Raw genomic sequence first — 6,375 nt, 5'->3', positions numbered from 1 at the left:
AACTGCTGCCAATCCTCCTCTTTTTGCTGAGGAAGACTGGCCCTGAACTAACATCCATGCCCATCTTCCTCTACTTCACATGCAGGATGCCTACCGCAGCATGGCATGCCAAACGGTGCCATGTCCGTACCCGGGATCCAAACCAGCGAACCCTGGGCCACCAAAGCAGAATGTGTGGACTTAACTGCTGTGGCACCAGTCCAGCCCCCAATCCTCCTCTTTTTAGCGAGGAAGACTGGTCCTGAGCTAACATCCATGCTCATCTTCTTCTACTTTATATGTGGGATGCCTAACACAGCATGGCTTGATAAGCGGCGCCAAGTCCGCATGTGGGATCCGAACCAGCGAACCCTGGGCCACCAAAGCGGAACATGCGAACTCAATTGCTGCGCCACAGGGCTGGCCCCCCTTGAGGGCTCTTTCTCCCTACATCCCTAGGAAGGCTGAAGGCTTACTGGCTGCCAGGCCCTGTGCACTGCCACAACACCCCTGGGAGCCAGGACAAGCTCTCATTTCACAGATGGGAACAGTGAGGCCTGGAGGGGGCAGCCCATCACCTGAAAATGGATGATGGTGTCCAGGAGGGATTCTGGAGCCCAAGCTTGTCACCACCCTACCTCACTCCTACCACACAAGGGCCTCACGCACCCACGGCTCCTGCCCCACGCTCCTCCCCAAGGTGGACCTCCAGTTCCTCAACCCTAGCTCAGGACTGCTGATGCACTGCCAGCCCACCCTCTCCACCTCACACCTGCCCCCCTTTCTCCCCAGCCTGCCCGCTCCTGGGTTCATGTGCTAGGGAAGGCCCTGTCTGTCAGACACCCCGATAGCCCCGAGGGCCCACTTGGGCTCATGCCTCCCACTCACAGCCCTCCAGACCCAAATGATCCCAGAGTGTCTCCTTTCCATCATCCCTCCCACCCCACCCTCCCCTATTCACTCTTGGGGGGCTGCGGTCCAGCCCTCTCCAGGCCCTACGTCCCTGCCACCCGCTCAGCACAGGCCCTTCTCTCTCGCCCCTTCCTCTCCAGCTCTGCTGCTCCCCATGAGCCTTCCCAGGGCTGGGACACCCCCCCGGGCTTCGGTAACATTCGGGCTGGGGAACTTGCTCCTGGAACGGATCCCGTAACTTGGCCCCCAGGGAAACAAGCAGCCTTTGTTCCAGTAACAAGTTGACTTGAGAGTCCCAGCAGCACCCAAAGTCTAGGAGGAGAATTTGGGGAGCAGTCTCATAACCCATCCCCTTCCTGAGGCCTTCCAGGTTCTGACAAGTGAATGGAAAGGCAGGAAAGAATCTTCCAGAATCACGAGTCTTAGAATATCTGCAGACCATGCCTCCAAACTTGGCCAAGGGCAGCTGTGGTCAAGGGTCTGAAGTTGGAGGATGAAGGCAGCTCTGCCCGCTGAAGAACACAGCAGGGGAGGGGCGTCCTTGTCTAGAACTAACTTAGCAAGGCTTCTGGAAGAACAGAGAAAAACCACAGGGAGAGCATGAGGAGGAGGAGACGGGGAAGTTAAAGTCTAATCAGTGGAGGATTCGGAGGCAAAGCAGGCAAGTTAAAAGCACAGAAAACCTCTCTCTCCTCTCAGACAGAACTGAAAAGAGTTTTAGACACATGGAAATGATACGGAAATGGGGGCACTGTGATGGAAGGTTATGGGGACAGACTTAAATTCCTTGTTACCTTTCATGTTTACTCAAAAGTAGAATAAATAAAATGTAGCCATGGTTGGAAAAGGCAAACAGGTAAAAAGAACAGAACAGAACAGAAAGGGAGACCGCCAGGCCGAGAGCAGGGGGACAACTGTGCTCTAGCGATCAGAAAGGGCTGGGAGCCCCCGGGGTGGTGAGGGTCAGCTGGGGAGAAGGCCACTGGCCAGCCAGCGCCCATCCTCACCCCCACACCTGCACCCACCCCCGGCCAGCACTAGCGCTCAGCACCAGCGCCTGCCTGGCAGAGCTGCAGAGCTGAAGCCAACGAAAAACACGATGGCATGAATTTCCCAGCAGGCGTGGACGCCCCTGGGCAGAGAAAGAGGCCAAGCTACCTCTGCTTGTGGTCTGCTCTGGCCTCCGGCTGCTTAGGGGAGAGAAGTGTGAGTAATGCACAGCACAGTGGCCTCTAAGCAACAGCCGGCGTCCCTGGGCTGAGAAATGCTGCCCAGCTCCATGCAATTCTGAGTCCAGAAACAAATACTCTACAGGCACTGAAATCTCGGGTGGCTCAAGGTACGCTCACGCAAGTGTCACATTAGGATCAAAACAAGATAACAGCATGCTCATTGACCTCTCCAGATGCGCAGGAAGACCCCAGTTTTAGAAGCTCTGGCCCACACTTGAAAGCACAGAACTCAAGACCCTTTACCTTCGACCTCACTTGCCAGTGGTGGTGTGTGCCAGACATTTTAGAATGCAGGGGCCTCCTTCTTGCCTCCCAGCCTTGGGATGCTGTTTCCTGGGCCTGGAGCCCCCTCCCCTGGAGTCTGCCTCTTTCTCTAGGGGTTGGTGGCCCCTCCTCTAGGCACTGCAGACTTGGTCTTGGCGGTGCCCCTGCTCATGAGGGACTGTGGTCGTGTGCCCTGTGCCCAGGGTCCGGTGCGGGCCCCGGGGGGCCGCCTGCAACACGTGTGCTGAGTGGGGCCGGTGCGGCAAGGCAGCAGGGGAGTGACTGCTTGTGTGTGGGCTCAGCCTGCGTCTGCCAGGGCACGGGCTGGCCTACTCTCAGCTCCTGCGCCAGCTGCCCGCTTGCTAGATGGGCAGGGGGCCCAGAGCATCCTGCATGCTGAGGAACCACCAGGCTTGTTTCTGCATCACCTGGCGGAGGCGAGGACAGAGGAGAGGAGCCAGGATGCAGCTTTCCTTCTCTGGGGTCCAGCTAGAGTAAGGGACAAGAGCAATTTCCTTCCTTTTCTCAACAAACTCGTGACTCTGATGTAGCCACACGGATATGAGCAAAACAATTCCTTCCTGGGGAGTCCGGTACCTAGAGATAAAGGAGGGGGGAGGAATTCCTAACGCAAAGGAGGACCCAGAGGCAGCCCTGGGAGTGACAGGAGGGGTGGGGAATAGTGCCCTGGCCCTGAGCTCTCACAGAACCAACTGGAGGGGACAGTCTCAGGAATGACACAGTGGCCAGCAGGCAGGCAGCAGGACAAGGGGGTTGGGGATGAGGTGGAGCCGGGCCTGGTGCAGGGGGTGCTGAATGGGGAGGATGGTGAGAGGCTCAGGGGGGAGGGACTGGTGTGTGAGTCTGTGCAAGTAACCAAGGGCCTGGGGTGGGCATAGGAGAGACACTGGGTCCCAAACCCCCACTGCCACCTGCCTTGACCGGTCTGGCCAAATGTGGCCTGTGGCTGGGTCTTCCCGGCTCCTGGAACGTTGTCCCTCTGCGCTGCTCACCAGCAGGCAGCCACTGCGGCAGGAATAACGCCTGCCAGGGGCCCCCGGGTGTTATCACCCTTCCTGGATCACCTCTTCTCACCTCCCAACAACCTGTTATTATCCTCACTTTACAGGTGGGGGCTGTGGCATTCAGGCCAAGCAACTTGCCAAAAGTCCCCACTAGAGTCTGACTGCGGGGCCTGGCTCCTAACTGCCACAGAAACCCTGCCTACCCCTCATGGGTCACCAGCCCTGGGATGTGGTCTCTCTCCCGGCCCCTCTTTCATTTACGTGTCCCATGTTCTGGCGCAGCCTCTTGCCTCCGCGCTCCTGTGCCTTGCCTGTGGCATTCCATTTTGCCCTGAGACCTCTCTGATCCGAGCTCTGCTGAAATCACACCTCTGCGGGCCAGCAGGTGGCTTCCGCGGCTCTAGAGAGCTTCTGCTTGCACCTGACTGGTAAAGAGCCCATTCTTTTCTTTCCATTTAAAATATTTATTTTCCTGTAGTTTACCAGTTTTGACTCAAAAGCTCAACTAATGCATATTTGTACAACTGCATTTTTCTAGGTGGCGTGGGCAAAATACTTATTGAGTCCTGCTTGACTTCAGAAGCTGAGTGCAGAAGAAAACAGCAATCCTTAGAAAAGGAAACTGTATCACTGTCACCAAGTATTATACTCATTGTTAAGTTTTTCTACAAATGGAGGATATTGTTTCTTTGTTTACAAATAATCACTGGAAAGAGTTTGGTGTAAACCCTTCCAGATCTCTTCCTACGTAGATTTTCTTTCTTTTAAAAAAATTTATGGTGAAATATACATAACATACAATTTATCATTCCATCCATTTTGCAGTGTGCAGTTCTGTGGCAGTAAGCACATGCACAGTGCTGTGCAACCACCACTTTTTACAAGCTTGACTTTCTCACCAGATTATAAGCTTCCTGAGGTCAGGGGGCCCACCCCTGTCCTCTGCACGTGGCAGCTGGCAAGCATGACGGCCGAGGGAAGGGTCGGCTTCCTTCCTCCACCACCAGTGGGTGGTGTGGGCTGAGACCGGCAGCCTGAGGCCTGGCACCTTCAAAGAGGAAGCTGACAGCCTGTGGGACATGGTGGGCAGCACAGAAAGGTTTCACAGACAGGGCTGGCGTCAGGCGATATCTCAAAGGAATTCTACAAATGAACTTGTGGGGAGCTTCACAGCTTTCAAATGCTGTTCGAAGCAGTCTTCATTTTGTTTACCTCTCACAACTACGCTGACCTACGTGCGCCGTCAGTCACACTGCAGGCAAAGAAATGGGCTGCGGGGTGGTAGACAACACACCTAAGGTCGCACATGTAGGAAATGGCAAAGCTGGACTCGAATGGGGTCTTCTGATGCCTTTGTCATTTCCACCTCAGTTGCAGGAGGAAAAGAGTGAAATCTGACAAGAGGCCGGATGTGGGCATAAAGGCCAGAAATGAGCCAGAGATGACCTCAGAGTGCTGGCCCCACATTCTGTCCCCCCCCCCCCTCCCCCCCGCCCCCGGCGGGAGCACAGCTCGGCCCACAGAACTTGCCCCAGAGAACCCCATGAGGACACATGTCCAGCTGAGTGGAAGGCTGCGGGAGAGGAGTCCATCACCATGGACCAGGTGTCACCACGTGTTAGGCTCTGCATTAAAATCCCTACAATCAGGTGCCATTTCTCCCTTTTGCACAGAGAGGTTAAGGGGCTTGCCTGAGGTTGCAAAGCTGCAGGTGTGGAGCCCATGCGTCCCTGCCTGAGGTTGTCTCTCACACATGCCGGGCTAAAGCAGCTGCAGCCCACGCACTGCCTTTAACTAAAACACTTACCTTAGACACACTCCAGGGAGGGTCAGGAGTGGGGACTATGGGGTCCAGCAAGAGTGCAGGGGCTGGTGGGGCAGGGGTCAGGGTGGTGGGTCAGGCCCAGATGCTCCTGGGGGGTGGGGTGGGAGGAGCCGGCCCGGGCAAAAGGGGGGCACGTCACCCCTCTGCACCCCATTCTGCCTCACGACCCTCGGCCCCCACCTGGTCTTCGGCTCGGCCACATCCCCGCCGGCCCCCTGGTTCTGCACCCTTGGCTCCCCAGGCCCCCAGCTCCCCAGCTAGGGCTCCTCGGGTGCCCGCCGCTCGACCCGCTCTTCAGCTCCCCACTCGGCCCCCGAGCCCCGTGGTCCGCTCATCTCGGCCTCCCGGCCTCCGCAGCCCCCTTCCGCCCTCCCCGGCTCCTCAGCACCCCGGTCCTGCACCTGGGCCCCCCACCCCCGGCCCCGCGGGCCTCACCTGCCACTCGGCGGCTCCGCGCCCAGCTCGCAGCTCTGGCCGGCCCCGCCCACTTCCCGTCCCTGGCCGCGGCGGGCGCGGCGCAGGCGCAGTGGAGCCCCGGGCGGGCGGGGCCGGGCCTCTGCTGCCCCCTGGCGGTCTCCCGGCCTGTGACTGAGGCCCTTTCGTTTCAGGTGAAGCGATGGGCTCCACCTGGAGGGTCGCCGTGGGCACGCGGCCCACATGCCCGGCTCTGCAGCCAAGCCATTCACTGGCGAGTTGCTTCACTTCTCAAGCCTTGGGTGGGTGAGTAGATGCGGGAAAGCGATCCCACCTCACAGCGCCTAGAAATTAAGCAACTTGTGCAGTCAACAGCTGGTAAGTGGCAGAGCAGGGATGCAAACCCAGACTGCCCAGGGCCGGCCATCCATCAGGCAAGCAGGCACAAGGCCTGGGGCTGACCATATTATTAGGGGTTGTGTTGGTTTCCTCTCGCTGCTATGACAAATTACCACAAACTTACACAAATTTATTATTTAGAGTTCTAGAGGACAGAAGTCCACAAGGTCCCAAAGGAAGTTCAGGGTGTCAGCAGGATGTGTTCATTTCTTGGGGCTCCAGGAGGACTGATTCTCTTGCCCCATCAGCTTCTAAAGACTGCCCATTCCTGGCTGATGCCTCTTCCGTTTTCCAACAAGTCCCCCTCCTGCTGCCATCTCTCCGG

The 6,375-nt window shown here is 57.5% G+C and overlaps 1 protein-coding gene across 3 annotated transcripts in view; it reads right to left on the bottom strand.

Moving 5' to 3' along the window:
• Positions 1–5,778, bottom strand: part of PPM1F (protein phosphatase, Mg2+/Mn2+ dependent 1F) — a 25,713-nt gene extending 19,935 nt beyond the window's left edge. The window contains exon 1 of one of the 3 annotated variants that reach the window (XM_046640648.1): positions 5,673–5,778. The gene's annotated coding sequence lies outside the window, so the exon portion shown is untranslated. Of the gene's footprint in view, positions 1–5,219; positions 5,472–5,496; positions 5,636–5,672 lie in introns of those variants that run through there. The other 2 variants (XM_046640649.1, XM_046640647.1) reach the window with 2 other exon arrangements.
• Between the last annotated feature and the right edge of the window lie 597 nt (positions 5,779–6,375).

Source organism: Equus quagga, chromosome 15, assembly GCF_021613505.1.
Source record: "Equus quagga isolate Etosha38 chromosome 15, UCLA_HA_Equagga_1.0, whole genome shotgun sequence".
In the NCBI taxonomy this organism is placed as follows: Eukaryota; Metazoa; Chordata; class Mammalia; order Perissodactyla; family Equidae; genus Equus; species Equus quagga.
The sequence above is the reverse complement of the archived record's forward strand: the minus strand, read 5'-3'. Positions and strand labels throughout refer to the sequence as shown.